Source organism: Pelobates fuscus, chromosome 12 (assembly GCF_036172605.1).
Source record: "Pelobates fuscus isolate aPelFus1 chromosome 12, aPelFus1.pri, whole genome shotgun sequence".
In the NCBI taxonomy this organism is placed as follows: Eukaryota; Metazoa; Chordata; class Amphibia; order Anura; family Pelobatidae; genus Pelobates; species Pelobates fuscus.
In genome coordinates this window covers 115,152,872-115,179,376 of record NC_086328.1, presented here as the reverse complement: position 1 = coordinate 115,179,376, position 26,505 = coordinate 115,152,872, and the positions used below count along the sequence as shown (strand labels likewise).

Here is a 26,505-nt window from a genome sequence, read left to right as displayed (position 1 = left end):
AGCGCAATTACAGGGTTACCGGCGGGAGGGTATTCACTCCCCTCCTGCTGGTCACAGAATGTAGCGTGGCCGAGCAGGCAGACCGCGGTAGAGGAGCTTCTGTTCCCCTACCCGGTCTGAAAGGAAGTGCTTGCAGAGAGCATAGAACTGCTTCATGTCAGACCGGATACAGTTAGCAGGAGCTTCTCCACCACAGTCTGCCTGCTCGGCCACGCTACAGCAAGGTACAGGGAGAGCTGGGGGGCTATAGAGACACATGGAGGGGGGCTATAGGGACACATGAAGGACTGGGGGGTATAGAGTCACATGAAGGGCTGGGGGGTATAGGGACACATGAAGGGCTGAGTGGCTAATGGGACACATAGGGGGGCTACTGAGACACATGGGACAATGAGACATACAGGGCTTGGGGGGTGCTAATGGAACCCATGGAGGGCTGGGAGGGGTATAAAGACACATGGCGGGCTACTGAGACACATGGAGGGGCTACTGAGACATATGGTAGGGCTAGTGAGACAAATACAGGGCTGGGAAGAGGCTAATGGGATAATGGGGGGGCGGAGGGGGGAAGAATGAGACACATGGAGGGCCAGGGGGGCGGAGCCAAGCAGCGCACAGGAGCGGTCGCCATTTTGTACAGCTCCTGTGTGCACCACTCATTAGGGCTAAATATCGCCGGAATCCTAATAGCCACGACTTACCTGGCACCAGAGCTGCACTCAGGGCACCGACCGGGAACGGACGATGCCTTTCTTTTCAACACCGGGCAAAAAATACCGCAACCGGGGCTTTGGGGCCTACCGCGCGGCCGGCAGGACGCACGCGACCGCAGTGGAGCACTTTCTCTGGGGGGACCCGGACCTGATAGACCCGTTGCCACCCTCCCAGACAAGCAGAGATATGGGGAGAAGATCCCAAAAACCTCCAGCGACCGCTGCTAAAACGCAGCGCGACATAGGCCAGATGTGGACGGCCCCAACACCAGCACGAGACTCAAGGGAGCCCTCTCCCACGAGGGACCTGATACCTCAACAATCTGACAGTGAGTACTTACCCCAGAGCTCACACAGGGCCACCCACGACACAGCCAGCACATCAGGACTTATGACCCCTGCCACAAAACAGGACATACAGGAGATGCTTATAAGCCTCCAGTCTAACCTCAAGAAAATGTGGGAAGCTGATCTGGCAACATTATCCACTGAGGTGCAGGCTGTCACTGTACGCACAAACGCCACAGAAACTGAGGTACTAACCCTGAAACAGGAATTCCAGACACTAAGCGACACAGTGCTTCAACTACAAAAGGCCCAACTTGACACCAACAGACAAGTGAGCACCCTAGATGACAGAGGCAGAAGAAAAAATATAAAGATCAGGGGAGTTCCAGAAACTATCCCTCTGGAGGAATTACCACACTACGTGAGACGGCTGGTGGCATCCCTTCTGCCGGCGAAACAAGCTAAGTGCTTTACGTTTGACGGGGTATACAGAATAGCCAAATCCCCCAGGGCCCCTGCCGCAGTACCAAGAGACATAATCCTCAGATGCCAAACAGTGTCCGACAAACTAGGATTAACAGCAGCGCTAAAGGGGAAAACTCCGTACAACTTTGAAAATAGCCATATATCCTTCTTCCAGGACTTAAGCAGAGCCACCCTGCTGTGGCGGAAGAGCATGCAACCTCTCACAAGGGCACTGCAAGCGGAAAACCTAACGTACAGATGGGCAACCCCAAACACCCTGTGGGTCATGAAGGACGGACAATCCTATAAAGCCACAGCCCCGACAGATACACCAGCTCTGCTAACAACACTGGGCCTACCCACAGACGGAAGCCGCGCGCTGGGAACACCTCGCTCCCAACCCAAGGCAGCCACACCTGAACCAAGAAGGAACAGGGACCCCACCACTTGAAGGGACATTAACGACTGTATGCCCCCCCAAGGGGAACGAAAGACGGGAGAAAAGAGAGAGAGAAACCTACAGCTATTGCTGGGACTAATGGGCCTTACAAGGCCGCCTTTCATTACTATTGATACGCATGATTTCAATACCTCTTCATTTCCATTTTAGGATATTTCTTATATGTCTTTTCTTTTCTCATTTATGTATTAATCTGTCACACGTACGGTAAAATAGCACATTTACTGATACGACTTACTCACACAAACGCACAAGAGAGGGGACATAACCTTAAACGCCCTAAAATTCCAACGTACAGGGCAGGCACAGAATGCGCCCTCTGATTCCACACTCATCACCGCATCCCCCCTCCCCCCCCCTTACGCTCCAGGGTAAAGGGGTAGAAATCAAAGGGGCACACAAAGTATACCACATGACCTCTAGACGCCCGTAACACTCGACATAACCCACGTGGCACCTGACAACCCCACACTACCTTAGCCAACGACATGCGACTCATTACTTGCTCCCAGGACAGACAGCTCGTACAGCTGTAACATAAGACAACGTAATGGATCAGTACCTCCATGACATAACTCGGACAAATACAACGAACGACCACAGAAAAGTCTCACCCCGAGCTCACAATAGATCTACACTGACTTGGAGGTAAAATACGAACACTTGGGTCACCCCGTTATAACCTCACAGACCACCACCTTAAAAATGTGCAAATATACTGTATGCCATATCAGATGTTTAACTGTTATTCTATGACCAGTGGCACCTACGATGGTTGTGTTATGTGTCACGCAACATGCACCAAAATTAAAGAATTTAAAAAAAAAAAAAAAAATGGAGGGCCAGGGGAGCAAATGAGACACATGGACAACTGGCGGGGCTAATGAGACACATGGAAGGCTGGGAGGGCAAATGAGACACATGGAAGACTGGGGGTGCTAATGAGGCACATGGGGCCAATGAGACACATGGAGGGCTGGGGGGGCTAATGAGACATATTGGGGGAGGGGCTGAGGGGGATAATGAGACACATGGAGGGCTGGGAGGGGAGCTATAGGGACATGTGGATGACAGTGAGGGGGGCTATAGGGACCTATGGAGGAGCTGAGGGAGCTAATAAGACACATGGGGTCTGGGGGGTAATGAGACACATGGGAGCTGGGGGGATGGATTGAGACACATGGATGGCTGGGGGAATGGATTGAAAAACATGGAGGGGTGGGGGGGTAATAATACACATGTGAGGCTGGAGGGGGTGTAATGACACATGGAGGGCTAGGGGGTAATGAGACACATGGAAAACTGAAGAGGGTGGAATGAGACACATGGAGGGCTGGGGGGTAATTAGACAAATGGAGGGGCTGGGGAGAAAAAAGTCATGGAGGGGTGTGGGGAGAAAGAGACAGAGGGGCTGGGGAAAGGGAACAGGAGGCACACGGAGGAGCTGATAAAGACTAACAAGAGACACACAGAGGGACTGGGGAAGTGGAGAATGAGACAAACAAAAGAGGAAAAAGAGGAGGAGTGGTAAAAAAAATTGGTCACTTCTAACTTGATTTGTGAATAAAACCAAAATTTTTTTTGGTGCTGTGGTTGAAACTATGAACCCTGAATGTTCGGCCATCGCTCTAGTCCTTTTGTCGGGTTTTTCTCCAAATGGAATGGAATTCGTCCAGAGAGCCAATTGGCTGATACCAAATGCACAAGTCTATTATCCATTCTGATTTTAATTTGCTACAATTCATATTTTTTGTATAAGGTTTTAAAAATATTTAATGTTTTAAAAAAATATTTAGAGATATTGATCTATTTTTTTTTCTCAAATTGATATCTTATGAGATTTTCAAAAATATTTTAATATTTAGAAAAAATTATTTTAAACATTTGTCCACAAATATTAAATCCAGGCCAATATCACGATCTGACTCAACTCTAACTACAACTCTAAATACAGCTACTATTTGAAGTTTAAAGAGAACCTATAGTCACGAAAATAATCTTGACCTCTAACTACCACCCTTTTCCTTTAAAAATGTAAAGTCAATATTTTTTACTTACCCGGTTTCCAGCGCAAAGGCACTGACAATTTTGCCACCTAATCTACCAACGTGTTTGTCAACAAGCATTATAACATCTACTGGCTTTGAGTGCAATCCAGTGTTTCATATAGGAAAGCATTTTGGACGAAAAGTACATGCGCCAAAAAACGCCGAGCTCATCCAATCAAATGCTCTCTATGAGAAGAACCAATGCATTTGAGAAGTAAGAACCTATTTTATTTTTCATAGTTACATAGGCTGAAAAGGGACATGTGTTTTTTTGCTGTTGATCCAAAAGAAGGCAAGAGAAAACCCCAGTTTGAAGCAGTTCCAATTTTGCAACAAACTAGGAAAAAAAAATTCACTCTTGACCCCAGAATGGCAGTCAGATTTATCCTTGGTGAAATCTGCCACGGTTATTTACGAAATATCGCAAATTATATTCTGAATGGCAGAATCATGGCTGAAATAGACGAGGTTTAACTATAGTAGAGTTTCAGAGTTCTCCTTATTTTTGCCATTTGTATTTGAATTTACAACAATTTAGAGTTACAGAATAACCCTGTATGTTGTGGCCAATGTATTTTGAGCTGTCCTGTGTCAAACTATCCATCTTGTAACAAAGGTCTCTGGTTGCACTGTTTTTGATTGGTTTGTTTACAGCATAGATGGGGTGGAGGGGTAATCCTATAATTGGACCCACAATCCAAGGACCATATGGGCTTCATACTTTGCCAGATGATTGGGAACTCCTAAAGGTCTGTCTAAAGAAGAGTTGGCAGGAATACACTGAAGATCTATACAGGAAGGATCTTAACAACAGTGATGACCACAATAGTTGGTCCAATGAGATAAAACCAGAAATCTTGGAGAGCGAAGTGAGATGGGCCCTAGGATGCCTTGCAGATAACAAAGCTGCAGGAGTTGATAAAATCGCAATTGAACTATTCAAAATTCTGCAAGTTGATGCTGTGAAATTTCATCTTGCCTTATGCCAACAAATTTGGAAAATTCAACAGTGGCCAAAAGACTGGAAAAGGTCAGTCTACATCCCAATCCCAAAAAAAGGCAATGCCAAAGAGTGCTCCAATTATCGAACAATTGCACTAATTTCACATGCCAGCAAGGTAATGCTTAAGAAGATCCTACAAGCTTGACTCAAACAATATATGGACCGGGAATAACCAGATGTACAAGCTGGGTTCTGCAGAGGACGAGAAAGAGAATTGCCAATGTACGATGGATAATAGAGAAAGCCAGAGAGTTCCAGAAAAACATTTACTTCTGCTTCATAGACCATTCTAACGCCTTTGACGTTGTGGATCACAACAACATGTGGCAAGTTCTTAAAGAGATGGGAATACCAGATCATCTCATCCGCCTCCTGAGGAATCTGTATGTGGACCAAGAAGCCACAGTCAGAACCGAACATGGGACAGCAGAATAGTTCAAGATCGGGAAAGGAGTGCGACAAGGTTGTATATAGTCTGGGCTGGGCTGGATGAATCCAAAACTGGAATCAATATTGCTGGAAGAAATATCCACAACCTCAGATACGCAGATGATACTACTCCGATGGCTGAAAGTGAGGAAGAACTAAAGGAGATGTTGATGAGGGTAAAAGAAGAGAGTGCACAAGCTGGTTTGCTGCTTAACATTAAAAAGACTAAGATCGTGGCAAACAGCAATCTTAGTTCCTGACAAATAGATGGGGAAGAAGTGGAGGCAGTGACAGATTTTATTTTCCTGGGATCCAAGATCTCTTCAGATGGTGACTGTAATCATGAAATTAAATGACGTTTGCTTCTGGGGAGGATAGGTATGGCAAGCTTGGACTAGCTGGTAAAAACTAAAGATATTACACTATCAACAAAGGTCCGCATAGTCAGAACTATGGTATTTGCAGTAGTAACATACGGATGTAAAAGCTGAACTATAAAGAAGGCTGAGCGTCGTAGAATTGATGCCTTTGAACTGTGGTGTTGGCAAAAACGGCTTCAAATCCTTTGGATTGCAAGACGATCCAATAAAACCATAGTACAGGAAATCAAGACAAACTGTTCACTGGAAGCTATGATCATGAGGCTGAAGCTCAAATATTTTGGCCATATAATGAGAAGGCAGGATTCTCTAGAGAAGACTCTGATATTGTGAAAGATTGAAGGCACACGAAGAAGGGGACAACAGAGACGGAGATGGATAGATTAAGTCACTGAAGCCACGAACATGAAGTTGTTTGAGCTCAGAGAGGCAGTGACTAACAAATGTACCTGGCGTGCTATGGTCCATATGGTCACGAAGAGTCGGACACGACTGTACGACTAAACAACAACAAAGGTCTGTCTGCTGTTTGTTTGGGCTGTTTTGCTAACTCCTGCTTGGCAACTAAAGGGTTAAGAAAAATGTATCCCTCCTACATCATCATGAGAATTTCACAACAAACCGATCTTATGTCTGCCACGTTGGTCTGCCAAGCGCCTGATATAGGCCAGAATCATTGCATTGGCATGGATTCCATCCAACAGTCACAATGAAGCAACGGATTTGAGGCTGGAAATATTTTAGGTAGTTTTTTTTTTTCTCCACAGTATTGAACACCCACGGACAAACATGTCTAGATTTTATTTTAAGAATTATTGTAAGAAGTATTTAACTAGAAAAATTACTATTGTTTACTATTTTGTTTTTTAGATGCAATCTCTCATATAACCAATTTTGAATTGCAAATTGTGCAAACACCTGCTATAGACGACCCTATGGTTTGCTGATCCGTGGCTACAAGCAGTTTATAGCTAAAGCTTTAAAGGAACACTACAGCGTTAGGAATACAGATCTGTAATGTCCTTATACCCTGTAAAACATTGTTTCCCGCACTTATTTGTTATAAAAATTTAAAAAATTAAATGTTTCACTCACCTTTTTTCCAGCTCCGAGGCTCCCTTGGCATTGCCTACATCTCCTCCTCCAGCAACGTCCTAGAAGAGGCATCACTTTCTCCACAATGCTACTCTAAAGGAACATTAGGAACCTGATGGGGATGCGCAGCAAGCACCAAGTGCGCATTCACGCTTCCACATAGGAAAGCATTAAAATGGCAGTGTTTAACATTGCTGGGTTAAAACTAAAGGATCACACTACATTGAGATGACATAGCCGGGATGACGTTAGTGGTCCTTTAATATTTTTTTTTTTTTATGTTGTCTGTTCGGGTCTTGCTTATTTGCACAGACTGATTACCATACATGGTAGGTAGGTGCCCCCTGTGGATTATTACCTTAATGTTTCTTCTCCCTGTGCCTGATTTCACTTTGTTGTCACAATCTGTACTTTATTCTAATTTGTATTTCCTGTATTTCTTTTGCTTATTGGTGAATCTATTTACCATCTCAGAGAGCAGAAATTAACTCTATTTACTAAATGATCTATCTATCTATCTATCTAGCACTGAAAATTAACTTTAAGCACATTGTTCATACTTTTCAACATTTCAGTTGTTAGTTGTGTGGAAAGGGGTTTATTCACGAAACAGCATTGTGAATTGAATTGAATACCCAGTTGCAAAATGTAGGCTGAAATTGATTCTAAATGGCAAAAACACAGATAGATAATATTGTACTCTATATCACAATACTCAGTTTGATCTTCTTTGCTTCTGTATAGCAACAAATATGCCATATTTTGAACATATCGTAGGTATGATACTAATTAAATAACAGATAAATTAATAGGTCAAATGTCACATTTATGGCCTGTGTAAGGACCCTGATGGCATTCATGGGAATGCAGGGTTCTATAAAGACCACAAACTAATTATTAATATTCTATGTAACAATTAATCTCGGTATTTCATTCTTCAGGTGTAAACTAAAGCCCACCAAGGGCCAACATTCCAGCAGAGACCACCATCGACATTATCCACATCCCCTATTCTTTCTGTGCTCTTCCCTTGGTAAACAAAGTTTTTATTACATTCAATAAGTTGTTCAATTTCTGCCGCAGGAATTTTATTGCTCTGAAGCCTGATGTTTCTGCTTGACTGATCATGCCATTTTGGAACCTGAACTCTTCATTAAAAGCCGAGTTGGCTTGAGAACACTCAAATCATGACAATCAAAGGTTGTCAAGGTTCCGCACTCCTGCGTTAATAAATACAGGTAGGAACTTTTCATTTGTCACACACGTGCTGATGATGGGTTAAGAAGCTATGACTGGTTTCTAGATTTCTCAGTATGCTTCATCATTCCTACATTTTTTACTTTTTTACCCCTTTGTCGCAGAGCCTAGACGAAAAATAACAAAATCACCAGTGGCATTTTCACAGATCCCCATGTGGCTTCAGGCTATTATTATTCACTAAAGTTGTGAGAATTATTGTGAATTTAAAGTGAACTTCAAATTTAAGGTCAAAATTTCCAGACAGGAAAAATGCGGTCAGGTGTGACTCCAGTTCGGCTACTTTGGCCTTAAACTTTAGGTTCACTTGCAATTTCCATCAATTCTCACTCTAGTGAATAACTATTTTTGACTTTGATGCTGCTTTATGGCTCCGGTGACGTCACACCTTCTGTTGATACCACACACCATTCTGTGCGCAATAATAAGACTATATTTCCGTTAAACACAATAGTAACAATATATCATCTAATAGCAGATATGACACATCTGGCTTACTTCTGACTGTGTGTCAGTAGTGTCTAATGAGCTAATACACTTTTTAGGTGCTGCTTAAACTTATTATTATTTATTTTAGTTCTAATTTTTCTATTATTAATAGCGCCATTTTTCACTTGTTTTCTTGTGTTTTATACTGTGTGTGTAGGTAACTCTAATAGAACTCCGATTGAGTATATATTTATGGTTTTAATTGCTTGTTTCCTCATTAGAACTTTGTGATTATGGGTAGAGATTTACTAAATATTAGCTGATTATTCTGCACTTTTTTTTTCTGGTGAGAAGTATTTATTATAACAGTCTTTTCCGCTGTATATTATTAATGCAACTTTTTCTTATTTTATTTTTTTATTTTGCACAAAATGCTCGCGGTCAGGACTTGCAACCTAGAATTATTGATGTTAAAATGTTTAAACAAGTTTTTTTTTTTTCTAAAAATAGAGAGAAAAACCAAACCCTGTCAGTTTTAATTACACATTTTTGAACTTTGTCTGCTATTTATTCATGAACTATTGATATCAAGCCATAATTGTCTCTCTAATATTTGTGGATAAGATTTTCAACTGATTTAATAAATATTTGTGGATGAACTATATAAAATACCTTTTTCACTATTTCAATATAAAAATGTGACTTTGGAGCTGGTTTACTTGGGTCTAATCCTCTAAAACGTTCCAATTTAACATGTCACTGCTAAAGATCTCCTCCTGGTCTGCAGAGTCATAGATCAGGGTTTTTTCTTATCTTTACTCCTACATCACGTGTGACCGTGAGTTCTCCACCTCTGCTGTCTGCCTCGCACTATAAGCTGAATCGAGTGTCACACACATGAGCTTTTATTGATTAAACATTGAGCTGACGTGGGCTGCTTGGCAATAGAGTTACAGAGTTAGGCCAAAGTAGGCAAGATGAAAATATTTCGCAACTCTGCTATTTTTCCATTTCCTCTATCCTGGCCTTAACATTGCAGCTACTAATTTCAGCTCAACAGAACTGATTGACCTCACTCTCATATTTCACGTTGAATGCTTCTGTTTCTTATAAATATGTTTCTCATTTCCTTTAACCCCTTAAGGACACATGACATGTGTGACATGTCATAATTCCCTTTTATTCCAGAAGTTTGGTCCTTGAGGGGTTAAGGACACATGACGTGTGTGACATGTCATGATTCCCTTTTATTCCAGAAGTTTGGTCCTTAAGGGGTTAAACTTCTATTATGAACTTCGGTTTGATCTTTAATCTCCTGTTGTCATTAAACAACGTTTCTCTGCTTTTCTCAGTTCTTGGATGTGAATCTCACAAGCCTATTTTCCTCCTTTAAGCCGTGTATGTTAGAGAAGTTTCATGTGATTACACTGTAACTATTTTCCTGAAATACTGTGAATATTGATTTGCAACCACCAGAAATCAAAGCCTTGCTGGTTTTCCTTCAGCATTGAACAAAATGACCTGTGTTTCATATGTAAATTGTTCCCAGGGCAAAAGCTGGGCATCAAAAGATTTTATTAAACTTAGTTTCCCGCAGTATCCCACTTCTTACACCATCTACACAGCATGATTAATACATTCAAAACGTATTCCTAATGACGTCAATGAAGACTACAGATAGAATAGCAATCCCCACGTCCTCTGTATAATGTTGATGCAGTCCTCCACTGAAATGGTAAAGCCTGCCTCTTATCTGATTGTTACTGATAAGCTAAAACATCAGGGGATGCTTATTTCTGATGATGTCACAACAGATCACACCTGGAAAGAGAGAGGCTGCCTTTCTCTGATGATGTCACAGCCATCCAAAGTTGGAATGTTAGAGGCTGCCACTCCCTGATGAAGTCACAGCCATCCACAGTTAGAACGGCAGAGGTTGCCTCTCACTGATGATGTCACAGCCATCCGCAGTTGGCAGAATAGAGGCTAGCACTCCCTGATGATGTCACAATAGTCCACAGCAGGAATGGCAGAGGTTGCCTCTCACTGATGATGTCACAGCCATCCACAGTTGGAATAATAGAGGCTGACTCTCCCTGATGATGTCACAATAGTCCACAGTTGAAATTGCAAAGGCTGCCTCTCCCTGATGATGTCACAGTAGTCCGTAGTTGGAATGGCAGAGGCTGCATCTGCATTAATGATGTCACAGCAGTCCACAGTTACTACAATAGAGGCTGACTCTCCCTGATGATGTCACAGTAGTCCGTAGTTGGAATGGCAGAAGCTGCATCTGCATTAATGATGTCACAGCAGTCCACAGTTAGAATAATAGAGGCTGCCTCTCCCTGATGATGTCACAATAGTCCACCTGGAATAATAGAGACTGCCTTTGCACGATGATGTCATAGTAGTCCATAGTTGGAATGGCAGAGGCTGCCTATCCCTGATGATGTCACAGCAGTCCACATTTAGAATGGCAGAGGTTGAATGTCTCTGATGATATCACAACCATCCACAGTTGGAAGAATAGAGGCTGCCACTCCCTGATGATGTCACAATAATCCACAGTAGGAATGGCAGAGGTTGCCTCTAACCGATGATGTCACAGCAGTCCACATTTAGAATGGCAGAGGTTGAATGTCTCTGATGATATCACAAACATCCACAGTTGGAAGAATAGAGGCTGCCACTCCCTGATGATGTCACAATAATCCACAGTAGGAATGGCAGAGGTTGCCTCTAACCGATGATGTCACAGCAGTCCACAGTAGGAATAATAGTGGCTGCCTCTGCATGATGTTATCAGTGAGCCATGTTGATATAAAAGGTTTCTAACAGCAGCAAATCCTATATAAACAGAAGGATGAGAAACCACATCTGCTGATCAGTAATAATCTTTTGTATTGAATTATAAAGCTCTTGGTTAGTCTACCCAGTGTTACCGCACAAGCAGATAAAGCTGAATTTACAGCATTGGCTTCATAAAGGCCCCCACGTGTCCCTAGCGTCAGGTTTGTGACGTCTTTGGCAGCTTTAAACTCCACAATACAACAAAGGATATCATTTTTCATGGAGGAACAGGGAAGCAAAGTTTGAGCCAAGGGGGAAAAAAACAGAGACATAAATCAGAATATTGCTCCAACGAAAACTTCCCTGGACTAAAAAAACAAAAAAAATGAGCACTGCTCTGCAAAGATGGTAACTTAACCCATTGAGTAAGACCTCAGACTGGTACTCTTCATGCCATTGTCCTCTCTGCTTCCACTCAAAGGGTTAATTGGGTGCATGTACACAATGCATGCTGTAATTGAGTATGTACTGCGCCACTGACGTAGGAGAGACGTGACAGAGAGAGAGAATGTATACTCTACAAAGAGGGCACTGTTTGTCCAATAAATTGCATTTAAAGTGCTAAAGTAGTTTAGACTGGTTCACATTTCTGATCCACGCTCATGTTTCTACAACTACAATTCTAAAATTCTTTATTGCATTTGCTGGACACCCACATTGTGATTTTGCTCAATTTTGGAGATCACCCCAAAGGCGGTGTCTGTCACCCTGGGTTCCAGTTTAAGGTTTTGGATGCCTAGTTACTGAGTGTGTTAAACTGTGCTCAGTGCAGGAAGTGCACATAGGGACTTACTGAATAGAATAACGATGCAGTGACATCTATGTGTGTGAGCAATATGTAGGAATAGTGATGAGAGCCGCTCATGTGGACTACATTTAGAGCGTGACTCACTACTGGAGCTTGTCTGATAGATCTGGTAATTAATGTGACCCCCGGGCCATCCTAGTTCAGCAGCTACCCCAGATTATATCCTATGTGCAGCTGTCATGTGAACGAACGCTTTGTCAGAGATGACAGACACCTGCCCCAATATGTAACCCGTCCGCACAGTGAATACAGGTCAGTCATTATACACCACGGGGCAGAGAGCGAGCGAGGCAGGCAGATCATGGATAGACATCACCACCCATTATGGCTAGTTACATTCTTCATTACGTAGACCATAGTTACAGTGCGAAATACATTAAAAAATTCTATAGCCATTAAATTCAACCTTTCACATATCTCTATCCCTAATCTTGGCCAAAGAAAAGTAGAAAATGGAGAAAACAATAAATTAAAATATTTGGATCAATTTTAAATTGTGTCACAAAAAGGAAAATACACTTTTCTTGATCCAAAGTGGCAATCACATTTTCCATTGGATCAACAAGCTACTAATACTTGATATAGTAAATATTAAAGCCCTGAATCTCTTTCATTGTCAAATAAATATACAGAGCTTTTCAAACTCTCTCTCTCTTGGCAAATAATTCCCTTTTGTTAAATAAACATTCTAAATCTGAATGTTAGAAAGCATGTAATAGAAAGTACTTGTAAACAAGAGAGAGAATTCGAGTATGTTGTGCTTGCCAGACTGTTTTCCATACACTTTGTGTATATGCTGAACTAACTGTTGTAGGTAAAATCTCCATTCTTCAAGTTTAAATGGATAACCTCTAGGCTCTAGCCATTAGCAGACATCCCAAGTAGGTCCTGTAGACCCGTTCATATTTAATGGGGCTCTCTGACACCACATTCCATGTGTAATATCCCAGAAATCACACACATACAATGTGTGTCAGATTGTGTGTGTGTGTGTGTGTGATTTCCAGTCTGTTACATATGATAAATGCCCCCAATAACTGCCCCCTCGTACTGAATACTCACCCATGGGTGTTATTTCTGAACAGGGGCCTGGTCCGGTGCCTCGGCTCTTCTAGACCTGCAGTTCACTTCCTCCCAGCTAAAAAAGACAGCCGGGTGGGCGGGAGGGAGGAGGATGTGTTTATTTAGCAGTGATTAATTTATAACATCAGCACATCTCCCAGATTTCCTTGCTTCAGCTGGTCCATCACACATGTCTCTCTCTTGCCCTATTGCTAATGTTCTACCTTCGCATTATCAATATCCATTTGATCCACAACTCAATGACCTTCATTGGATTATGTCCAAGATTAGCAATATGGTGAGTGACCCTGCTTTTACTCAAAAATAGTTTGACCCAGCAGTATACTAGCACCATAACCACTGCAGTGATCTGTAGTGGTTATGGTGTGTATACTTCTTTTAAATAATTTTTTAATAAATTCTGAACTTTATTTAAGGAGGTTGGCATAATACAAAGGTCAATGCTTCATCTCTACTCATTCGTGTTCAAATGATAACGTTTAGATACAGTTTAAACATAAATATGATTATTCAAATAGTTCAGGTAATAATGGAATTTACTTTTTTTCCACTGAAAATTGTGATTGAAAAAAGTGTCCAATTCTTGGGCATGTATGATGGGAGTTGTAGTTTCAGCTGTTGCATTGCTGCCCAGAGCAGGAAGGGGTTACATTCTTCTGGTACATTATAGCAGTCATATTCTAGATTTATTGATAGAGTTTGGCGACTTTCCAGCACAGTTGACTTTAACCTAACAAAATGTTGCGTATGGTTTTCTATGGAGGATACAATTTGCTAATGGAGATTTTATCTGTGCGGTAAGATTCTAGAGATTAGTAAGATTACTTTGGAGTTTATAAAATGAATTGAGATCATTAACCGTTTATATACTCCCTCTTGCATTCGGACCGATGAGTACTTCCCAAATGTTCTGTGCAAAAATCATCTGAGTGATTATTTATCAGAACAAGAATTGAGGAGAATTGCCAAGGAGACTAGAAGTTTTAGGCTCAAATAGTAAAATTGGAAAAAATCGTTAACTCTGTTATTTATCCACTTTAATAACAATAATGAAAATGTTAAAAAATAGCCAAGGCATGACAGGGGGAGGCCTGAGAGCACCACACAGGTAATCTGACCTCGAGAGCTACAATCCGTCCCGGTATAGCTAGGCCAAGGGATCACCCTCTAAGCACCAACCACGCAAGCAGAGGAGCATGAGACACGGACAACGGCACAAGCCTGGTAAAGCCATCCATATCCTGGATGCGAAGTACATGCATTGCAGAGAAGAGAGATCCGTCTGCATCAATGCGGTGCAGTTGCTGGAGCAGGCCTGGGGCATGGAGAGTACCAAAACTCATCTCAGTGGGCTGTGCATGCGTGGAAGACGGGTACCCAGCCTGGGTATTGGCTACATTTCAGGCTCAGTTCCTCATATATGTCCGCATAGCATGTTTAAGTATATTTTGTATGATGCATCTCATTGCCTAACATGTCTAGCAAGCTTTTTGTTTCCCACCACACAGGACGTAGTGTAGCCATGTTCTAGGGATTTGTGTCCCAGTGGTTTGTTTTGTTTGTATTTTTTATTTTTTTTTCATGATATTGATACCGGAGAAACTGACGGAAGCAAAGCACAGAGAGATGGACACAGGTTTCTTCAGGAAGGAAGAGATTCTTTATTGGATCACCGATCGGGACTCAGAGGGACTAATGTCACCAAAATACAGCAAGTTCTGAGCCCCGGACAATAGTGCAGGCTCCTTATATAGGCACATAACTCCTCCCATATTAAGCTCCACCCGCACATTCTCTTGACCAATCAATACAAATAAGAATTAACTTCCTGCTTGACCGCATGGCCTGTCCAGCACAATGGAGGAGGGGAATACTACATCCTGTATTCTTGCACATGCTCCGTACACTACTGATCGTATCTTGCCTCGTGCAACCAACTGATCGATACGTCAGCATATGCACGTACACATGCCACGTGGTAATCTCGGCCTACTAAATTTATTTTTACCGAGATTCCACCACAATATTGCTCAAACAGAACACGTCTGGATACACACTGAGAGTATATTAATTAGCAGATGTAGGCTTAGCTTACCGTATATACTCGAGTATAAGACGAGTTTTTCAGCACATTTTTTGTGCTGAAAAACACTCACTCGTCTTATACTCGAGTCAGTTGTCTGTATTATGGCAATTTTCATTGCCATAATACAGACAAGGACCGGGGGCTGTCAGGAAGCTGTAACTTACCTTCAGCGCAGCTCCTGTCAGCTCCCTTCTCTCTCCTCCGTCCGTGCAGCTCCCAGGTCAGCTTCCTCTGCAACTCTTGCGAGAGCCGCGGGGTCAGAGCGTTGCCACGGGTTACCGTGGCAACGCTCCGCGCGGCCGCGAGAGTTGCAGAGGAAGCTGACCTGGGAGCTGCACGGACGGAGGAGAGAGAAGGGAGCTGACAGGAGCTGCGGTGAAGGTAAGTTACAGCTTCCTGACAGCCCCCTTCCTACAGCCCATCCACTGGACCACCAGGGAGTGAGAGCCCCCCTCCCTGGCCAGCTAACAAGCAGGGAGGGGGGACGAAAAAATAAATAAAAAAAATAATAATAAAAAAAATAAAATAATAATAAAAAAAATTATAACAACATTAAAAAAATATATATATTACAATAATAATTAAATAATAATAATTAATAAAATGCCCACCCCCACCAATGCTCTGCACTCACACACACACACACACTGCATTCATTAACACACACTCATACACGCACTGCATTCATTATATACACACACTGCATTCATACATACACACTGCATTCATTATATACACACTGCACTCACACACTGCACTCATATACACACACTGCACTGCATTCATTATATACACACTGCATACACACTGCACTCATACACGCACTGCATTCATTATACACACACTGCACTCATACACACACTGCACTCATATACACACACTGCACTCATATACACACACTGCACTCATATACACGCGCTGCACTCCATTCATTATATACACACTGCATTCATACACACACTGCATACACACACAGCATTCATATACACACTGCATTCATACACACACACACTGCATTCATTATATACACACACTGTAAATAAATATTCAGTTAATATAACTTTTTTAGGATCTAATTTTATTTAGAAATTTACCAGTAGCTGCTGCATTTTCCACCCTAGTCTTATACTCGAGTCAATAAGTTTTCCCAGTTTTTTGGGGTAAAATTAGGGGCCTCGGCTTATATTCGGGTCGGCTTATACTCGAGTATATACGGTATTTCTCTTTTCCTACAAGGTTTTATTTCATAAAAAGATGTGCAGTATTACCCCAATCCATACGACTGTCTTGATATGTTTGCCCTAGCTGTTGTGGCATGGCAAGCCTGTTTGTCATATCTATGCACAAATAAAATAAAGAGTTATTTTTAAAAAAGTAAAAAAAATATATGTTTTTTTTGCTCCAAAATCCACCTTTTCTGCCCTTCGCTCCCAACCAGTGAAGTCTATATTCTTTTCTCAAAAAAATGCATGTTGTACATGATGACATCATCGTAGTCTAGCGTTAATCTTTCTACTGGAGAAAGCTGACATTTGAACTACAACTCCCACAAACCTCTGCTTTTTCCATAAAGTGCCCCTGTGTCTGGTGAAGTAGCCAAAACAGGGCTTAACATTAAAGCACTACTAAAGACACCCAGACACTTTGTCTCAATGGAGTGGTCTGGGTGCAGTGCCCTTGGCATTTTAGCAATACAATCTAAAACAATGTAATTTGGTAAATCATGCAATGTTTTGAATGCAGGGCTAAAGACACATCTAGTAGCTAGCTGTCTTCCTAACAGCCACTAGAGGCGCTTCCAGACTCAATGCTTCCATATGAGAAGCATTTGACTGGACGAGCACAACACTCGCAGAGCATCCGCTACTTGTGCGCCAAATGCTTCTGGATTGGACAGATAGCCAATTGGCGCTTTAAAAAACCAAACAAACCTTTTTTTTATTTTAAGTTAGGGGCTGGCCTCTAATCTAAATAGTGAGGAGACACTACCATGTTAGGAATACATGTTCTTTTGAAGGATACTCCAAGCCAATCAGTAGTTCAACATTCATAAAAAAGGTATGCACCCTGTTTGCAAGTAGGGAGCTACAGATTGTCTTAAAGCGCTAGCTGACCGCTCTAAGTCATTCAGCGTTGCCCATGCCCGGTGGCAGTCCTTGCTTCCTATAGGTCAATTTCAGACACCAGATGTAGATGGGGACAGTGAGGAACAGCACTTAAGAGCCAACTTTGGGGTTAAACCATTCATGAATGGATTAACACCTGGGTTGTGAACCTCCTGGTACCATAACAACTTCACTGTGATGAGGATGTTTGGTGCCGGGAGTGTTCCTTTTAAGCATCGTTGAAGCACTGAATTAAGAGCTAAAATGCCCTTCAATTTTCCCCAGTTTCAGAGTGAATAGGTTAAATCGTGTGCTCATGTGGCACATTGCGCCAGTCATCCAGACATTGTGTGACAGAGCTGCCAGGCTGGGTGATCAGTTGGACTGTGTCCATGTCATGTTTCACACTATATTAGCAGGTCCCTTGACACGACTGGTTATATACTCAAACACACCAAAAATTAACACCTTCAAGAAAAGAGATTTGAACTCAAACTAGGGACTGACCCTTCTAAGCCAGGCCATTTCTGAGCTGTGGTCCTGGGCCACCTCCCATACTGCCATACGGTTGAATCCAGTCCTGTTTGGTGCGTTTAGTTGCGTGAACTGAATTATATAGTTAAGTGAATCTTGCACAATACTTCATCCGAATTCTCTACTTATTTTGTTGCAAGTGAAGGACTTGGCACTCGTGCTGGAAATGCCTCGGTAACTGACGTGGTTTACCAAATGAAGTGGCGTTTTGTAAACTTAAAAAGTTCCTTTATGAGAAATAAGAACAGGCTGGATATATATTTGACTGTTGCTAAGCAACTGCAAATATCCATCAATTACAATTCTCGTGATCAAGTAGCAACATAACAAGTCGCTCTATCCAGACACGTTTTCTGCTGCTGAAATGCTAAACATTAAACCCACCCCCCTGTGGCTGTGCAAATCAGTTAACCCCTCCACTACCATAAAAATAAAAAGTGTTTATTTAATACGAGACACATCATTTGGGGATATCGCTCCTGATTTTCTAAAGGGTATCAAATTAAAATTATTGAAGACAGAGACCACGATACATCAACATATTGTCTTTTGGCTTATTCTTAGTTATTCACTTAAGTGTGATTTGTCTGGAATTCTACATGAATTTCAAATTCTTGGCCAAAATGGAGGAATGGAAATATTTTTCAAGTTCATTATGTGTTCAATTCAGCTAATTTGGCCTCCAAACAGTCTCATCAATTCCCACTGAACATCCCTTTCAGAGTAGAAGGATTAGCCAGAGGCCAGGCATTATGGTCAGAGGTTAAGGTTAGGCAGTAAGTGACATGCTTGAAGCCCATGGAACAACGCAGTAGGAGGAGTGGGCCTTGACAGAGCCAGGAAGTGGGCAGGTGCTAGTGTTTGGGGGTTGGCTTATTTTAATGGAGCTTGGGGGCGGAGACAGGGAGTATAAAGAGCAGCCATTTTAGAATAGGGGCCATTTTAACCAGAGCCTTTCTTACCTGTAAATTGTGTCAGGTCAGCGAGGTTCTTTTTCTTTGTCGTTTCTGCAGGATTATGGCGTCGCTAGATGAGATCCTGGATGGTGTTCGGGCAGCGGTGAAGGACAGAGGACTGGATTGGCTTCATCAGCAGTTGGGGACTGCCGGGCCTGCTCCTGCGGTTCCGGCCCGTCGACCGGCAAGGAGGACGAGACCACCTCAGCGTTTGAGCCCGGGCGCTGGGCCTGCAGCGCGGCGGAGGAGGAGCCCTTCAGCGGGAAGTAGGGTAAACGACGGTCCGGGTGAGCCCCGGTCAACAGAGCCAGGCAAGCGCACGGCTCGCTCCGGTGGGCGCGGCAGCGGCCTGGCGAGGAGGAACGGTCCGGGCGGATCTCGGAAGACGGCCGGGACGGAGGCCAGGCCGGCTGGGAGTCATGTGAGCGGCGGCACGAAGCGGACACGTCCCGGTGAGTCAGCCACTAGTGCGAATGCTGGAGGGCAGGGGTGTGATGGTGATGGCGGATGTATGACGGCCCCTCAAGCCGTGGGGGGAGGCCAGGACAGCGGTGTGAGGGCAGGGACGTCTCAGGCTGAGGCAGGTCAGGGAGACAGATGCAGGGACAAGGGGACCTCACAAGAAGAGAGTGGGTCTGGGCACACGGCAGGCTGCCAGGATAGCGAAGATGAATCTGACATGGGGCAGACGGCCGAGGAGAGGCCAGGCTCGGCACTGACAGTTGAGGGACAGGGTGCTCAAACTGTTAAGCTGGTTCGGGATGTCAGCGGTAGGCGGGAGGGCCCATCTGGCCGCTCCCAGGGTCAGCTTCATGACAGGGAGGCCGCAGGGAGTGAGTGGAGAGCAGAACGACGCTTCTCTGGCGTCAGGCGCAGCGTTTCGAGGAGCAGAGCAAGGAGTTCAGGGAGCAGGGAAAGATCACCTGCGCGGAGCGGGTGCAGCGTAGCAGGCTCATGTTGCAGGAGGCGTGATTCCAGGGATAGCAGGAGGAGGAGTCAGCGGAGAAGATCGGGTTCGCCGGGAGAGAGGCTCAGTGATAGGTGGAGGGGATCATCTCGAGAGGGCAGTCGCCCTGCGAGACGCAGCGTTGCTGAGGAGGATTGGGAGGAACGTAGGGAGGAAAGGCGGGTGAGGAAGGTTCAGGACAGACTACCCAGATTTCCTTCTCCCTACAGGTCTCGGAGCAATACCCCTACGGTCTCGAGGCGAGTCCAGGCGGATGGGAGTCGGCGACAACGGGATTCTCCGGTGCCTGAAAAGGTGGACGGAAGGACGGCGCCTCTGCAGCCAGCTACGGCCAGAGGTTCGAGTGGTGAGTTCCTACACACGCGACACCCAGGACAGTTGTTAAATGATTTAAGAACATTTTTAGATTCTTGGTCTGGGAAAGAGGGGTCGCCTGCGCAATTCGGGAAGGTGTGGGCGCGAGAGAGTAGTCGGGACATAGCTACAGGGCTCGGGGTTACACAGCTGTCCGCGCACGGCGGAGGTGAGTCGGGAGCGGGGGCTGATTTGTCTGGGTTGGAAGGAGGGGGCGAAGAGCGGGAGGTAGGTGATGTCCCGGATGCGGCGCGGCAGAATGTGCACGTGTCCTTCGCGGGCCCCCTCGGATGTCATTTAAAAGTGGAAGTGAAGGAGAAGATATGGAAAGGTGAGTTTGTGGAGATATTTTCCCTCCTTCCCCTAGAGGAGTTCTTAGACTTGAAGGAGGAGGATAAGAAGGATGCTAAAAAGGAGGAAGAGGAGAAAAGGCGGAGGTATCGCAAGATACCTAAGACCTTTGGGAATTGGTTGAGGGCCTTCTGCATTCTAGCTAGTGTAATCGGGGAGAAGGCGCCGGGGCGTTGCTCAGAACTATTTTGTTATTTGGACGGGATAGGTGACGCGTACCGAACCTACGGAGGTTTGGCTTGGTGGAGGTACGACGAACAATTTCGTCAGCGGCTGGCAGCGAATGCGAACATGCGGTGGGACCAAATGGACCTGCCGTTATGGATGCGCCTTATGATGGCCCAGAAGGCGGTGCCCTTTCCTGGGGCAGCCGGCACGGCCTCAGGGGCCGGGTCGGCTGGGCAAAAGAAAGGTTTCTGTTGGATGTTCAACGAAGGACATTGCAAATGGGGAAATAATTGCAGGTTCCGGCACGAATGCTCAGGCTGCGGGGGGTCCCACGGTGTCAACCGTTGTTTCAAAAAGGGTAAGTCTGGCGGGGGAAGCGGGCCCGCAGGGGCGGCAGCTACCGCAGCTCCCGTTGGGAGCGTCTCCGGTGAAAATAGACGTGATGTTGCCTTGGCTAAGGCGATACGTTAACAGGGAAGATGCTATTTTCTTGTGGCGGGGTTTTCGGGAAGGGTTCTTTATTCCCTACGTAGTTAGGGGACCTGGTACGTTATGTGGGAATCTTAAGTCAGTGCGGGAACACCCAGAGGTAGTGAGGGACAAGCTAAGTAAGGAAGTGCAACTGGGGAGGATGGCGGGGCCGTTCTCGGCACCGCCATTGCCCGATTTGCGAATATCCCCGTTGGGCGTGGTCCCCAAGAAGGAGGCAGGCAAATTCAGGTTGATTCACCATCTATCGTACCCGAAAGGGGCTTCGGTGAATGATGACATCGACACGGCTCTTAGCTCCGTCTCTTATACGTCATTTGACAAGGCAGTCGAGTTGGTGCGGAGGCTGGGGCATGGTGCACTGATGGCAAAGGTAGATGTGGAAGCAGCATTTCGACTGCTCCCGATACACCCGGACTGCCATCATCTGCTCGGTTGCTGTTTTGAAGGGGAATATTTTGTTGATCTGTGCCTGCCTATGGGGTGTTCGATCTCGTGCGCCTATTTCGAGAAGTTTAGTACCTTCTTGGAGTGGGTTGTGCGGACGGAATCGGCAGAGGGTGCGGTGGTGCATTACCTCGATGATTTTCTTTGCGTGGGCCCGCGGGATTCGGACCGCTGTAAACAGATATTGGACGTGTTTCAGTGGGTGGCGCATAAAGTAGGGGTTCCCCTGGCAGAGGACAAGACGGTAGGGCCTACGACGTGCCTTAGTTTTTTGGGCTTAGAAATTGACTCCTGTAAATGGGAATGCAGGTTACCGGGGGACAAATTATCACGGCTGCGGGAGCTGGTGGCCACGGTAGGGAGGGCCAAGAAAGTGACACTGCGCGGGCTCCAATCGCTGGTGGGGAGCCTTAATTTCGCGTGCCGGGTCATACCCATGGGGAGGGTTTTCTGTAGGCGCCTCGCGCAAGCTACGAGTAAGGTGCGTATGCCGTCACATTACATTAGGGTTTCGGCGGATATGAAGGCGGATTTAATGGTGTGGGACCGGTTCTTGCAGGATTTTAATGGAACGGTGATTTTTCGAGAGCCGGCGGCATCAGGGGAGGTTGTTGGTCTATACACCGACGCTTCTGGTAGCATAGGCTTTGGGGCTTACCTGGGGGGTCACTGGTGCGCTGAGCCATGGCCGGAGGCCTGGAGGCAAAGCTCGCTGATTAAAAATCTAGCGTTTCTGGAGCTATTCCCGGTGGTGGTAGCGGTGAGTTTATGGGGGCGGGTGTTGTCCAACAAGCATATTATATTTCACTCGGATAACATGGCGGTAGTTCAGGCGATCAATAGTTTGTCGGCGTCGTCCCCCCCTGTTTTGTGTTTGCTGCGGCGTTTTGTCCTTCTTTGTATGTCTTTTAATTTGGTGTTTAGGGCTAGGCACATCCCTGGTATGTTGAATGTGGTAGCTGATGCGCTTTCTCGTTTTCAGTGGGAACGATTTCGGGAAGCGGCGCCGGAAGCTTTGGCACAGGGGCAGGCTTGCCCTGGCGAGATGTGGCAGCTCGGGACCGCATGCTTGGGGAGTGTATAAAGAATTCTCTTGCGCCGAGCACTTGGTCAGGCTATGTCAAGGTTTGGAAAGAATGGGACGAGGCGGTACAGCAGGTAGGGGGTGACAGTTCGCAAGGGCAGAGGGTGGATGTGCTGTTGTGGGTACTGTGTCGCTTGTTTGCTAAACAAGCGTCGCCGGCCGTGATAGATAGGTGCATGTCTGCCATGGCGTTTTTGTTCAAGTTCAACGGGTGGGAGGACATTACGAAGAATTTTCTAATACGCCAGGCTTTGAAGGGCTTTAAGAAGGGTAAGAAGCTCGCGGACCCGAGGCGACCGGTGTCGTTTTCGGTCTTGCAAAACCTGTTAAGTGTGTTGATCGATCTGTGTAATTCCCCTTTCGAAGTGACACTATTTTCCGGGGCGTTTGTCTGGGCGTTTTTTGGGGCTTTTCGCATTAGTGAGCTGGTGAGTGCCAACAAGTCGGGGAACGGCGGTTTAATGTTCAAGGACGTGGTCGTAGGTAATGATCAGGTGCAGATATGGCTGCGCCGGTCTAAAACGGACGTGTACGGCAAGGGACGTGCGGTGGTACTGTATGAGTTGCCAGGATCAGAGGCTTGCCCGGTGGCTTGTGGCAAAAGGTACTGTGAGGTGCGGCCAGAAGGTAAGAGTTGTTTCTTTTTACACGCCGATGGTTCAGCGTTGTCGAGATTTCAGTTTCTGCGGGTTTTTCGAATGGGTCTGCAGAGAATGGGCTTAGAGCCGAGTCAATTTGGGACGCACTCCTTTCGCATTGGGGCAGCGACGGAAGCTGCGCGTTTAGGTTTGGGGGACGAGAAGATCAAGCAAATAGGGAGGTGGGAGTCCGTGCGATTCCGCTCGTATGTAAGGCCTGATAAGTTGGTGTAATTGCTAGGGTGCAAGAATATGGGATGGGGACGTTGCCTTTTTTCTGCCACTAATTTTGTCTCTTTTCAGGTTTGGAAGTTTGGTTGCTGGGCCACTCGTATGTGTACTGGGCGGAGAAGAGAGCCGCAGTTCGCAGAAGCGGATCACAGCTGGGCTTTCCTTTGGAACGAGTGACTCTATGTTGGTTTGGTTTCAGGGGCGCAAGTTGGCAGAGTTTGTGTAATTTCTTGTTTCGGAAAGTGGTTGGTGGGTCGGTCCCGGATGTGGTATTGATTCATGGAGGAGGGAACGACTTAGGTGGGATTCCGCAAAGGGAATTGGTGAGAAGGATGAAAAGGGATGTAGATCGGCTGAGGGAGCTGGTTCCTGGCGTGGTGGTGGTGTGGTCGGAAATGGTTCCGCGATTTGCGTGGCGGCACGCCAGGGACCCGGCTGCAATAGCTCGATCGAGGGGTAAGGTTAATAAGATTATGTCAGTTTTTATTAGACGTTCTGGGGGCGTAGTGGTGCGTCACAGAGAGTTGGAGGGCATGTTACCTGGGTATTTCAGGAGGGACGGTGTACACCTGTCAGACGTGGGGAACGATTTGTTGAACCTTGGGTTCCACGAAGGTATTGAGCAGGCCCTGTTTAGGTGTGGTGGGGGTCGCACATGCGCTTAAGGAGGTCAAGCCATGTGCTGTGGCGGAACAGGGCATAGTAGAAATTGGAATTTGGCGCAGAGTTTGGACTGGACAGGCCGAGGTGTAGGCCTGATGGAATTAAGGACTGGTTGGTTCTAGCTCTTCGGTGGCGACGAACCTGTGGGTGTAGGGGTGTCTGAGGTACACCCCTACAGTTAACAATATGATGTGGGGCCTCTTTGGTAGGCCGTGTTTCAAGTGAATTGTTATTTGTTATATATTGTTCAATTGGTAGGGTCATTGTCAGGGGTACTGTGTGGGGGGTATAGTAATTTAATGTATAGTTGGACAATGACCCTAAATTATGTTAATTTTGTTAATTTATGATAATTTAATTAATAATTTAATTAATAAAAGCTGTGGACTTTATACTCCAACAGAATTAACTGTGTCCGTGTCTTATTTAGTTTAAGGTTATAGTGCATGACGAATATCGTCTGTACAAAGGTTTATATAAAAGTTTTAGCACATGCCGAATAACGTCTGTGCAAATGTCATGAAGCCCATGGAACAACGCAGTAGGAGGAGTGGGCCTTGACAGAGCCAGGAAGTGGGCAGGTGCTAGTGTTTGGGGGTTGGCTTATTTTAATGGAGCTTGGGGGCGGAGACAGGGAGTATAAAGAGCAGCCATTTTAGAATAGGGGCCATTTTAACCAGAGCCTTTCTTACCTGTAAATTGTCCCACCCACCCTCCCTCGGTTTAGCAGTTCCGTTTCAGTCACAGCGGCGGAACAGGGCATAGTAGAAATTGGAATTTGGCGTAGAGTTTGGACTGGACAGGCCGAGGTGTAGGCCTGATGGAATTAAGGACTGGTTGGTTCTAGCTCTTCGGTGGCGACGAACCTGTGGGTGTAGGGGTGTCTGAGGTACACCCCTACAGTTAACAATATGATGTGGGGCCTCTTTGGTAGGCCGTGTTTCAAGTGAATTGTTATTTGTTATATATTGTTCAATTGGTAGGGTCATTGTCAGGGGTACTGTGTGGGGGGTATAGTAATTTAATGTATAGTTGGACAATGACCCTAAATTATGTTAATTATGTTAATTTATGATAATTTAATTTATAATTTAATTAATAAAAGCTGTGGACTTTATACTCCAACAGAATTAACTGTGTCCGTGTCTTATTTAGTTTAAGGTTATAGTGCATGACGAATATCGTCTGTACAAAGGTTTATATAAAAGTTTTAGCACATGCCGAATAACGTCTGTGCAAATGTCATGTGTTTTAGAGATTAACGCCATGTATTGCCACTAATATGGCCTGGCTGAGTGTAATAGTAGTTGTAATGTAGGTTTTATCATCATGAACAATCACCGGATAAGATTCTGGGTTTGGGAATGCTATGTTGGCAGATCGAGGGATAGAGTAAGGAATTAGGAGTTAAATTTAGATATTAGGGACATTGCATTGCCACCAGGATTCTGAGCTGAGCGTAGTAAGAGTTGTAAATTCAATCTTCATTAAACAGTTGGATTTTAGGCATTTTTACAGATTGAGTTGTAGATGCATGGAATAGCCTTTCAGCAGAGGCCAACTGGAATGTTATAGGGGAAAAGGGATTAAAAGAGACACGCTCTTGGCAAACTGAAAAGGGACAATTGTGCTGTTTAGAACGGAAATGTGCAGAATGGCGATAGAGGGTTTTTCTTTTTTTTATCTCAAAATCTCTGTCCTAATGTTCAAGAGGGACTAACCCCTGAGTTTTCTGAGGTGTGATTAACAAATTGCTTTGTGTTTTTTACAACCCTGGTGCTTAAAGAGTTAATTTTATTTTTAAACATGTATTACATTTAATGCTCTTGAAGTCTTTTATTTTTCTTTCCATCATTAAGAACTAAAATAAAGAGATTATTTTTCAAATATTATAAGGAACTTTAAAAGGCGTCACACACACACACACTCACTGACAGAAACACACTCACTGACAGACACACACTCACTGACAGACACACACTCACTGACAGACGCACACTCACTGACAGGCGCACACACACACACAGAGCAAAAACACAAAATTGTAAGATACAAAAGAGAAGCACAAGAACCAGACTTCCAGGTGTCAAAAGACGACGAAGACTTATTCATAACATACTC

The 26,505-nt window shown here is 44.8% G+C and overlaps 1 long non-coding RNA gene and 1 pseudogene across 1 annotated transcript in view; both read left to right on the top strand.

Annotated features, from left to right (window-relative positions):
- The first annotated feature begins 4,633 nt into the window (after positions 1 to 4,633).
- LOC134578549 (uncharacterized) lies at positions 4,634 to 5,412 on the top strand (annotated as a pseudogene).
- Positions 5,413 to 7,949: 2,537 nt separating this feature from the next.
- Positions 7,950 to 26,505, top strand: part of LOC134579381 (uncharacterized) — a 38,711-nt gene continuing 20,155 nt past the window's right edge. The window contains exon 1 of the long non-coding RNA XR_010086206.1: positions 7,950 to 8,119. This is a non-coding gene — a long non-coding RNA (uncharacterized LOC134579381). The remainder of the gene's footprint in view (positions 8,120 to 26,505) is intronic.